The 12227-nt window shown below is 40.8% G+C and overlaps 1 long non-coding RNA gene across 1 annotated transcript; it reads right to left on the bottom strand.

Moving 5' to 3' along the window:
* Positions 1-8687: 8687 nt before the first annotated feature.
* LOC116070610 lies at positions 8688-11117 on the bottom strand. The gene is made up of 3 exons (XR_004110474.1): positions 10704-11117; positions 10480-10614; positions 8688-8957 (listed from the first exon to the last, which is right to left on the bottom strand). It is a non-coding gene; the product is annotated as an uncharacterized LOC116070610 (long non-coding RNA).
* Positions 11118-12227: the final 1110 nt, after the last annotated feature.

Below are 12227 nucleotides of genomic sequence, written 5' to 3'. Positions count from 1 at the left end.
GTGCTGCTGCTCACCCTGAGGCATCTACTCAACTTTCTGGGGCTTTTTGCGGCAGGACGGAGTAACAGTCATTGTAACATTTTGTGATCTGAAACACTTTTACATTCTCTACAGTGCGGATATCAGAAGCCCATCAGGGCTCTTGCACCCTTCCAAAGCTGCTTCCGAAAAGATGTTTATTTTGAAACAGCCCCATGGCTCACTCAGAAGAAACAGACATGCTGACACTCCGTTAGGCCTACAACTCAACTAGGCTCCTCACTCGTGAAGATACAAGACAAACCCTGCTTACCAGAGACCTAGAATGTAGATCAGGCATAACCACAGAGAGTAGAGCCATGGCAAGTGTTCCTGACCTGGGCATGTGAGCTACAGTATTAGTGCTTCTGTGGTCCAGTCAAAGATGAATGTCACAGGGGTGTACGTACATCTGCTTTTCAAATTATGCAACCTAGACTTTGATTATACAGATTATCAGGATCCAGCTCATAGGCACATTTTCCTCTCATTCAGTGCCCCATACGGTGCCATTCTCACAGATTTTGTGTATCTGTGAAACATATAAAAGTAAAATGTAAAAGTAACACAGTAAAGAAAACCTCTACTATTTAATGCAGTTATAAATTATGGAATCCGTACATACCTACAGCCCCACCTACTCTGGAGGCTGAAGTAGGAGGATTACACAGTCAAGGCTAGCCTGAACAATTTCACTTATCACAAAATAGTTTTTTAAAGGACCAGAAATATCACCTCGGTGGTAGACCACTTGTCTAGCTAGCTAGCTGCCTAACTTATTCAAGGCCCCAACTCATCTGGAAGAAAGTGTATATTAATATTACTCCAACCAATTATGAAAGTTCACAATATGAAAAAGGTAAGCTTTGTGGTAGGGCAGAACAGAAACTTCAGAAATGAATAGATGGAATCATTTTATACTCATGGGTGCAAGATAAATTTTATTGAACATATGCTGTTAGGACAAATATGTAGAAACACAAAGAAACATAGTAAGTGCTGCTCTAGAGTCCATGAGCAAGCATGGGTAGTTGGCTAGGTTTACAGTACCAGGGATTTATTTCCTCTTTTTGCACAATCCTTAAGCCTAATTAGATGGCTGCTAGTTGTCCCCAAGATATGTCACCACTGCACTCTTGGGGTCATCTTGTCATGCTGGTCATTGTTGAGGGCTATAGGCTGTATGAGTAGACTATTGGTTGCTTTTGTCCTAGTGATAATGTGGCCCCGATGGTTCAGTTGAGAGAATATTAGACTGAAGAACTTAGTGGCAGGAAAACATGCCCCAACACTCTGAAGATTGGTTTTGAGAGCAGAATGCTAGGCAGAGAGAAAGGGGATAAAAGGGGCCATTTGTAGCCAGCTGCTACTCAGGCACCATTTGGGACACGTGCTTATCTATGCCAGCTTCCTCTGGTAAAAAAAAAAAAAAAAAAAAAATGACATTTACATGGCTGATATCCTTTTCACCACAAACAGCAGGTGCCTCCCATATTTGGAGATGTCTCTGAGACATGAATATCAATCCAATGGCATCCCCTGACATGGTCCTAGGTCAGTAATCCACTCTACAAATGGTTTTGACAATGGCTGATAATACTATTTGGTGGAGACAGCAGGATCTTCTCTTGCCAGGGAGAGGAAACAAAGAGAAACACTGGTTTATATTCTCAAGAAAACCAGGCTGAATCCAGAGGTGAAAGAAACCTAATACACTTAAAAAAAAAAACATGTTAAGAAGACATTAGGAATGGCAGTTCCCTTAATGAGATTCATAGTTATATGGCACCAAAAAAAAACAAAAACAAAAAACAAAAAAAAAAAAACCCTGCTTGTATTCGATTGCTTACACAACCTCACTGCTGAGCCCATCCACTTTCTGAGTTCTAACTTAGAAACCAAAGCATTTTTTCTTTCTTTTTTATTTAATCTCTTTTTTATTTAGATCTTGGTTAGAATCCTATACTAAGACTCCTCATTAGGATTCTCTCTGTCTCTCTGTCTATGTCTCTATCCCTCCCTCCCTCCTTATCTTTCCCCTCCCTCTCGCCATGCAATTATGTGGTGTGTGTGTGTGTGTCTGTGTGTCTGTGTGTGTGTGTGAGTGTGTGTGTATGTGTGACTAGCAAAATTCCATTGCTGAGCCTGCCTGCTTCTTTGATCTCCTGATGAAGAATGAGTAACTTTTTCTCTTTTCCATCTTTCATCTGCCACAAGCTGCAGAGATCTGCAACTTGCCTGCCTTCTTGTTTTCTCTGAAGCTTCACTAAAATTTTCCTCAAGTTTTCTGTAGATTCCATTTTAAAATTCCTTGAGATACACGTGTAACAGTTTTTAAGGGACCCTGTATCTTCAAATAAGGGTACCTAAGAATCTGTTAAATTAACCATCTCAGCCTTTTATAAGCTTGGAGAGGGGTTCTTCTAAATACAGAGATATATAAGGTTATTCAGAGTAAAATATTTGTATTCCTCTGCCTCCCGGTAAGCTCCAAGTTGATTAAATAATCATATTAACATAGAGACTCAGACATATGAAAGAAGGGTTTCACATTTACAACTGCTATTTTAAGAAACCCTTTGAATCATCCTGGTGCACACACCCAAATTCTGGTGGTTTATAAACCTTCTCCCCACCCACTCCCACTTTCTACACAGTGCTGGGTTCTTCTGTGTCTACTACAAGATCTTTATGGTGTCAGAGGCTCCTTAGATGATTAAAAATACACCCTCACATTGAAAATGAATAAACCTTTCATTTTCTCAGAAGTGTCTAGTGCACTGTGGCAGTGTCGCTAACTGGGATCTCTTTTACTCTCTTCAAATTGCCTTCGTGGCCAGAAAAGGCAATTCCCTGGTGGTTAGAACAAACTAACAATCCAGCATTATTTCATAATACATTGAAAAAAAACTCTAACATAGATTCATCTGCACCACTTATTCCAGAGAAGGTCTGTATCTCTGGAACTTAAGAGTATTCACACTACAACTGCAGACCCATAGCCATCAAAGGCACAGGAGGAAAACTCGTAGCTGTAGAGTTACCATCGAATATGAAACAGTTATGTGTGTCTTTAAAGCATTCTGAGGATTGGTATGAAAATGATATCACTAAACCCATTACTATGTATAGGTAATATGTGTTAATAAAAACAATTTGAAAAACAGCATATTTTTTTGATCTTTGCTCTTATCACACTGAGGTAGTAAGCTCTTTATTGTGGCTTCCACAATCAGCCTGATTAAGGTTGAGGTTTGCCTCCTACTCTCCAGATGAGCTACCCCAGCCACCTATTAAAAATTAATAAACTACACTAGGATTATAAATATAAACATACTGCTGAGATTCATCTTCATTCATTCAATAGAACTTCAGGGCACAATGAAGGGGAGATTCCTGAGGGGGTCAAGAAGCAATGAGGAGCAATATACAAAGAGTCGTTATAAGATATTCATGCCAAGGACCTCAATGAACATGAGCCTACCATAGCCTAAGCTCAGCACATTGACTCTTTAACAATTTTCTCTTAATTGTAATGCATTTTTAAAAATTAAAACATTGTCATTTCTAAGAAGTGTGCTACTCATACTCATGTATGTTAGGTAGCTAGATAAATAACAATGGGGTTGAGGATGGATCCCTCCCTCATAGTTGACTTTGGACCCCACCTCTTGTTTCCCTGGTGGCACTAGAAATAAAAACACCACACTTATTACCTTAATATTGAAACCACTATAAGAAAATACAGATACTTCTGGGCTTTGTGGAGGCCCATGAATGGAAAGCTATCTCTTCCTGGCCAAAAGGGTGGAATCCCATTCATCTCTACCTCTGACCCTGGGTGTAGAAGGGGCCTTCTCATCTGCCTCAAAGATTAAAACCCTACATGCAGACCATTAAGATCCCTGAGCAGGAAAAGGGGCTGGCTACTTAGCCTCAGGTCCTGAGTACAACTCTAGGATGCACATGGTAGAGAGAACCAATTCCCACAAGCTGTGCTCTGACCTCCACATGCATGTAATGGTACATGTTCCATATATGTATATGTATGTATGTATGTATGTATGTAAGTATATGTGTATATGTATAAACAATTTAATAAAAAAAATTTAAAACACATTACATCATTACATGCTATTGCAGCATCCCTTAAGAGTTAATGTAAGTGGAACTGTCTATCACCGCCCTACAGGAAGCTGCCCTGTAGTTCAATAACCATAGGAGTCTTGCTTTATAATGTAAACTGAGCAGTGGCCCCTTTGGTCATTGCCCACTCTCTCCCTTAGGAGTGGTTCATTTCTTTCTGTAATAAATTCTATTTCCTACACGAGGTAATAAACCCTTTCTTCCATTCTACAAACTGTGCATCTCTTTCCATTCAGTTGGCAGAGAATATAAGGGCCAGGAAGTCAATGGTGAGCAGAGTAAGATTCCAGTGACAGTTTAAATAAATATACAGAAAGGATAATTTAGTAGACATTAGTAGCATATCCTTGCCTTAAAAAGTACTTGTCTTTGTGAAAATGAAACTACATGGGTTACTTTGGAACTAGGGGAGCCTCGTTGATTCACGAGCATGGGATCTAGGGGGCTCCAGAAAGTATTCTTATAATTCTGCAGGAAGATGTGAATATTTTCAACAGCTACCATCATTTTCACTCCTGATTGTTTTAGTTTTGTAACATAATAAATTCTTCCTTATTCAATCTACCAAAATGGCATTCAGAAATAACACTGTGATTTTAATTAATGCATACATTTTTAAATTGTGCTTGTTTGTTTCTTTCACTATAGTTGATTTTGAATATACTCTCAATTGCTGTTAAAATATTTCCTGCTTCATCCTCTGTAAAGGACATTTCCTCACACTTGTTCTAGTTTGGCACAGAGAGTCCCTGTAGCCCTCTATCTAAACTGCTATTGTGGTTACAGGTGGGGGCGGGGCTGGCTTCCTCCTGCCAGCCCCAGATGTTGCAGGCTACTCTGTGTGGGTTTCCAGGGCAAGCTCTGCTGGTTCTAGTCTGTAGGCTGTAATGGAAACAGCTTTACTTTGTCACATTCACACTTTGGAAAGAAGGCCCTAACACGTGTTTGGTGTAAATCTATTTTTCCAGTGCTGGAAGACCGTTTTCATTGTGTCTTCTGTGGGCAGAGCCACAGATAAAAGATAAAGCCAGACTCACTTGAGCACCCTGTGGGGACACACAGGAAGAGGTATCTGAGCAGAGAAGGGAAGGAAGAGAAGGGAAGGGCCTCAGGCACAAGTTATGGGGGTTATAGGTTGTGCAGCAGTTGACTGGAGTTCATGTAAGTCACCTTTGCGGAATGCCAAATCAAGGCCACGGACTCTGGTGGAGTCCATAGCCCTCAGTGGTTACTTGCCCATACAAAGCATAGCCATAGATTCTCTTGAGTGATTGATGAGTTTCAGGACACTACTGGGGCTGGTGGGAAGAGTACTGTGCAAAACAGAAATCAAACAGAGACTCTCAAATAGACAAAGGGAGGAGAAGAATTGATTATGTTTCTGAACGGTATATTGTTAATTCCCTACTAGAAAGGATGGTCACAGATCAGCAACTCCAAAGCAAAGCCAGTGTTCTAGGTAAATGCAAACTTTCTCTTAGTATCTTTGGTGGAAGGGTTGCTCCAGGACCCTATGGATGGCAGAATCTACATACTCAAGAGGCTAAGATGACATATCAGAATGTACACATAACCTATCCACACCTTCTCATGTATACTACCAATCCTAGATTTAACACAGTCAAATGTTATATAAGTAGTTGTTTTATACTAGTAATGAGTAATTAAGTAATAAAAGGTAGGAAATATTAGGTATTGACACAATGATTATGCTTTTCCTAAGTATTTTGAATATACTCTTGGTTGAATCCATGGGTGCAGAACAGGCAGATTCAGAAGGCCAACAATGTCCCTGATACTATGGATTTCTATGATCCTGTTAACACTCAATTACAAGTGTAACCAAAGGTCTCCATGGGATCTCTGAAAAACTGTTTTCAAGGTTGATGTCCTGAGAGTCCTTTCATGGGATGCTTCTAAGACTAGTGTGAACAGTCACACATTGGTCTTTCAAGATATAAAGCCTAAGCAAACAAGGGATTCTGGGTGTGCTCAATGTTGTTGGAAGAACTGCTATCTGGGGAAATCCTTGAGTTTCCTTTTGCTTCCTTGGATCCTACACGCAGAGTGTAAGGCTTCCACTCCAGCTCAGGCCTTAGAGAGAAACTCAACTTTAGGGCATGATGTTTATCCACCAGTGTGTTCCTCTCAGCCATGTGGGCAGGGGTAAAAGAGAACATTATATCTCTCTATCCTTCTGACATCCAGAACATCAAAGTGTTCAGAGTTGCAAAAGAAAATCCAGCTGTCTTGGACAAACTGGGTCCCATGAATTTTGGGTCAATGGCAGCCAAAACTGAGAACAGAAAAGCAAGAGAAGCATAGGGAGCTTGCTGCTAGTCTGTGCCTTGACACAGCCCTGTGTCTTCTGCATAGGCAGTTCTCTTATCTTCCTCTTTGGTTTTATGAGTACTGATCAATTATTTAAAATTTTCCAGCTGTAAATGGATTAGTTTATATCATCTAAAATGTGAATGAATTATGTAAACTATGAGATTTTGGAAAGTAGAGTCAAAAGTAGCAGATGAAAAGTTGTGTCTGATTACATTTCTGTAAAGTGCTTCTGTGTGTGTGTGTGTGTGTGTGTGCGTGTATTTACAAGTTTATGCATGAGTGTGCATGTACATGCACTTCTCATTGTCCTTGGACTTTAGAACTTCCCTTGACTATATTTGTCTTGGCAAAAGAACTTATCTCTCCTAATTTTCTCATCAAACTAGGGTCAGAAACATACCTTTTAGGTCATTGGTTTTCTTGGTTTGCTATTTAAAAGGATATGTCTCAACTGCCTTCTACTAAAGGTCACAGAAATATTAATATGCTTTTAAAACAAAAGGACCAAAAGGCTCAGCTTTCAACATAAGTTAAAGTGTGGTGATGCAAATTGCAGAAAATCAGTGGCCTGTATCTCCAAGAATTATTTAATAATGAATTTATCAGTAGAAAAATAAAAGGGCCTCTCTCAAGCAGCCCATACACAGAACAGCTAAGACAAGCACAGGGAGAGACAGTGCTGATGGAATTGGGAGACAATCCAAGGCTGACTCCTTAAGAGAGGACAGTAGTGTAGTGTTCTCATGCTTCCAAAGGCCTTGGAAAGGTGTGGACCAACCCAAAGTATGGCAACTTCAGCCAAGAAACCCAAAGAGGATGTATGTTATGTGGAGAAGATCCAGCACAGAGGTTGTACCTAAGTGGGTTAGCCAGGCTCATAGTTGGTACAAGCCCATCTTTGGTGACTCAATAAGCAAATATACAGGTTACATCCTATATTGCCCCTCACTCATATAGTCACCAGAGTTTGTGATTGGACTTTGCAGCTCTATGAAGGTGAGTGCTCCTGGAACTTCAACAATAGGCAAGGATCCTCAAAGAGCCTTCTCTCACACCAAAGTATAGGTTTTGTGTCTGCCATAGCTTGAACACAGCTCCTCTGAAGTTTTGATGGTTTGCATGTTGGAGTTGGATTCCTGGAGACATATTCAGAATAAGGGAGCCTTCCACGGTATAAGTGGTAGCTGATGCACACACAGGACAGTCCCAGTGAAGGTTGCTATGCATGCCCATGGCCACAGGGTGGCTGTGGGAACTTAGTACAGAATAAAGGAGCTTTCCTTTGGGGTCTGGCAGAAAGGGCTGGTTGAGAAGGCAGAAGCTAAAATCAATTCTGATGCTGCCCACTGAGGGTGAAATGGGGTTTGGTTTCTGCCCCATTGTGTGAGTATCCGCTGTCACCAAGGTCTCTTTCTCACCTCTATGTTGTTGATTGGCACAGAGAGGAAATTCCTCCATACTAGCCCATATTGCTTTCTAACCTTTGTGTATGAGGCTGGTTTTCTGCTATTTTAGCACAACAGTGGTGCCCTCATCTTTTTGTTATCAGGAAATATGTCCCCTTGGTTTTTCTGTTGAATGAAAGTTCTCTTCATAACATACCATTGCTGAATACATATGGGGCACAGTCTGTATTATTCTCTTTAAACATTTCTTACATATTATTAATTATATTTTAGTATTCCATGTGGATTTCTAACTTGTTGAATTGTCTTTTCAACCAATCATTTTAGACTGAAGCAAGTAATCTATCAAGCCAAAACATTTGATATGATAGTACATGTTTATTTTAGATATAGACTAAGAAATCAATAAATCTTGCCAATAACTATCAGGAATCATGAGAATTCAAGTGATTTGAAGCAGTAAGCTCTGCCATCAGCTAGCTGCATGATTTCCAGCAGATCTATGGCACCTCTGGGTTTCATAAGTTCCCTCTGGATATTAGTGTCATTGACTTCAAGGACTGTTTTTTTTTTTTTTATCTCCATATTGAGAATGTCCCCCAGTATCAAGAACATTTCTGAATGCATTAACCAGTCATGAGGCACTTAAGGGTACTGCTTTGAATAAATGGATATACTCATATCTGTAACCCCAGCCTTCTGGAGGCCAAGACAGAAGGATCACCATTAAGTTGAGGCTACCATGAGCTATTCAATGAATTCCAGGACAGCACTGACACCTTCTCACAGAAACACTGTATTTTCCACAGTTCAGTAAGTTGCAAGTCGACAGTGAAGATGTGTGATTTGGAGAATTTTGGAGAATATATATACTCATTCCATACCAACAGATAGAGGCTGTCATGATTAGTATAATATACAAAGGATCATCAGTGTAAATGGTTTGAGATGATTTCTGAAAAATAGCAGGCACTTGGTCTATTCATAATTCAGATTTTGAATTCTGATCATTCCCTGTGCACAGCGATGCTCGGACATGATGCTGGTCTGCAGCTGTGAGATAACAAAGGGAAATCGTAAGACTACAGGATGCTGTGTGGTTAAATTGACATTTTGATACAGTCTTGTAGTTTATAATAGGCTTACTGATGGAATGACCTGGGCAGAGGCCTATCATAAGTCCAGTTGCATCTTCTGGACATGTTCTTTTTCTAGTTATTCACCAGGGTAAGACTCAGACCAAACACATCAGGCACAAACTGAGACTAGGAACTTGCCTACCTGGAACTTCAGCTTGTACATCACACAGTATAGGTCACAGTCTTAGATACCAAAACTCCTATGAATAGCCTTATTTGAAGGTAAAGGGAGAAAAATGGAGCCTTCCAAGGTCACTGGATCTGATCCAAACCTTGTTTGTTTGTTTTGTTTTTGTTTTTCCAAGTTATTCTCAGTATAAGTCATCAGACCTGGAGCTCAAGGAGTAAACACCTTCAGAGAAGGCCAGAACACAGCTCTAATCACTAGTTTCACCTTCTTTATATTTCCCAGGCACACAAGAGCTTCATGGAAACCAGCCTGCTGCATGCCATGCTCATGGCCAACACAGGGCTGTGACTGTTATTTCATAACTACTTTACCTGTTGTCACTGTTTCTTTGTCCTTCCAACTTTCCACTCAAAACCCCTCCTCTCTGTGTCCTGCCTGTGTGATCTGGGATAGCAATTTGTATTAATGCTTTACAATTTCAAAGGCCTTCACATGGATTTCCCAGATCTGATGACCCATGCCTTAGCCCTTAAATAATGCTTTCCTCCCTCAAGCTCCAATTCCACAATTATGATTTAAGATTACAACATCTAACATGAGAAGCTCCATCAGACTCCTCACTGCAATGATGCTGTGGCAGAGTCGCCACTGTCAACTTTACTGGTTTTAGAACTACGTAGGAGATACATTTGTGGATATATCTGTGAGCACACTTCTGAGAAATTATCTGAGGAGGAAAGAACCATCCTAAATTTGGACACCACAGTCCTATAGGCAAGGATTCAGGACTGAACCTCAATGGGGAACAAAAATAACAGCATCCATTTCTCTGCACTTCCTAACTGTCGATCAACATGACCAGCAATCTCTTGTTTCTACTGCCCCTCCCCACCTCGACATACACACCACTGGATTCAACTTTCTCAAATCATATCAAAGCCAAGAATTTATCACCAAATTCCACGTCTTAGAAACTTTCCCTAATATTTTCTCCAAGAGGTTAATTTTAAATCTTTCATTTAGTTTACTGATCCACTTTGAAGTAATTTACGCATACGATATTAGGTAGAAATCCAAATTTTCTCATAGTGTATTGGGCAAGTAAGGTTGGGTCTTTAGTTTCTTGTTGCTGTTTATAAAAACACATCTTCCTCTTAAAGAACAAAGGGCAAGTAAATCATTCCTCCTATAAGGTGCCTCTTAAAAATACATTATTAAGTCCTTGATTGTTTCATCTGCTATACTTTGATTCCATTTATCCCCTCTCCCTAACTCCTCCCAGAGCCACCACCGCCCAATTCCTTACCCATTTTACCAGGTCTTTGCTCTAGTGACAGAAAGTCGGCAATACACATGGTGTCGCACAAAGCTTTCTCCTCTTGTCCTCCTGGAGCTTTTCTCCTGTCTTTGCAGACGTGCCAACACATGAACAGATTTAGGTCTGCGTGGAAATAGTCAAGCAGAGAGAGCTACAACCCAATCCTGTGGCATGCATTCATTTCTCTTTTTTTCTGTGTATTCAGTTCATACATCTTTGTTGACTTGCTGTGGTGAATACAAACATGGCTGGGTGAGACTGATTGTGTCCCTCAGGAGCTCTTCTGTATCCTCCACTGGTTTTATTACAGTTATTACTTATTTATATGGGGTTGGGGTGCACCATGCCATGCATGTGGTGATCAGAGGACAAATTACAGGACCATGTGGATCTCAGGGATGTAACTTGGGTAAGCAGGCTTGGTCACAGGCACTGCTTCCCACTGAACTGTCTTACTGGCATGTCCCTTGATTCAAGATGTGTGAACTGAATACACATGTGTTCATTAATTTGAACCAAACTACATTTTCCGCTCTCACAGAAGAGAGCAAGGGGGACACAGATACCATGGTGCAAGCAGCTAAAACCTCTACCATACACCACCAGTGATGGGTAGCTTATCAAGCCCTAGGTGCCTGCCACTCTCATAGAAACCCTATGCACTGTGATGTCTGTCCCTAGTGATATCATCTTTACAGATTGTGACATGGAGCTCTAGAGGGATGGGTCATTGCAGAGTGGTACTTGACACAGTGGTCTTGGTTACAACACAAGGAGAAAGGGGCCTTGGAAACAAACAAACCCAGATGAAAGGCTTAGCCAGGCCTGAGTAAGGACTTCAGGGTCAGCAGAGATGACACTCAGGAGGTACCTGAGTGATGCATTCTAGGTCTTGAATGCTGTTATGCATTTTTCATGACTAATTAATGCCCCACTTCCCCTATGACTCTATGGGGATTGTGTTTACTCTTTCACAGTTAATTAAACTAAGGCACCATCCCTGATAGCCATGCAATTATATTACCTAAGTGCTTTATGCATGGCTGGATCAACAACCACAACAAACAGTTCAGTTATCCACACTATCATCAGCCGATGCCCAGCCAAAAATTGAAAGAGATCGCTTTACTGATTCACCCCTGAAGAACCCAGACCAGAAGATTGCATTCTGGAAACAGCGAGACTCTGGAGGCACTGGTCACACAGCAGGAAGCGTTGTCAGGGCCCGGGGTCCACCTGCCTCCATTTCCAGAATGCCGGTGGGGTGCCTTGTGCGCGACCACTCTTTCAGACTTTCCAGGAAAGAAATCCTGTCACCTCAGCCGAGTTCCTCATCCATCCAGACACTTCCGTTAGAAATTCATTTTTGTGTATAATAAATTGCTTCTACTTGGCGGAAAATCATTTCTCGCTGTTATCTCTGCTATCGTTACTTCTGCCGCACTTTAATGGACTTCACCTGATTATACGCTAGTCATTAAAAGCTTAGTCCAGGGGTACAATGGTATCTTATGTAGAAGGATCCATGAGAGCTTTATAGAGGCTTACCAGCCACAGCCTTAATTTTACTCATTCGTCTTAATTTTTTGTAATCATTTTTTGTAAAGAGGGTATAATGTCAGCCTTGCTTCCCGGCCTCTGACAGATCCAATCTAGCAGATAATTACCATAAGGAAATTGATGCTTTAGTGTGCAGGAGAGAATTTAATTTACTCAGACATCCTCCAGTACAATGC

Source organism: Mastomys coucha, unplaced genomic scaffold (assembly GCF_008632895.1).
Source record: "Mastomys coucha isolate ucsf_1 unplaced genomic scaffold, UCSF_Mcou_1 pScaffold22, whole genome shotgun sequence".
NCBI classification, from domain to species: Eukaryota; Metazoa; Chordata; class Mammalia; order Rodentia; family Muridae; genus Mastomys; species Mastomys coucha.
Note: the sequence above shows the minus strand (reverse complement) of the source record. Positions and strands in the feature narration are given on the sequence as shown.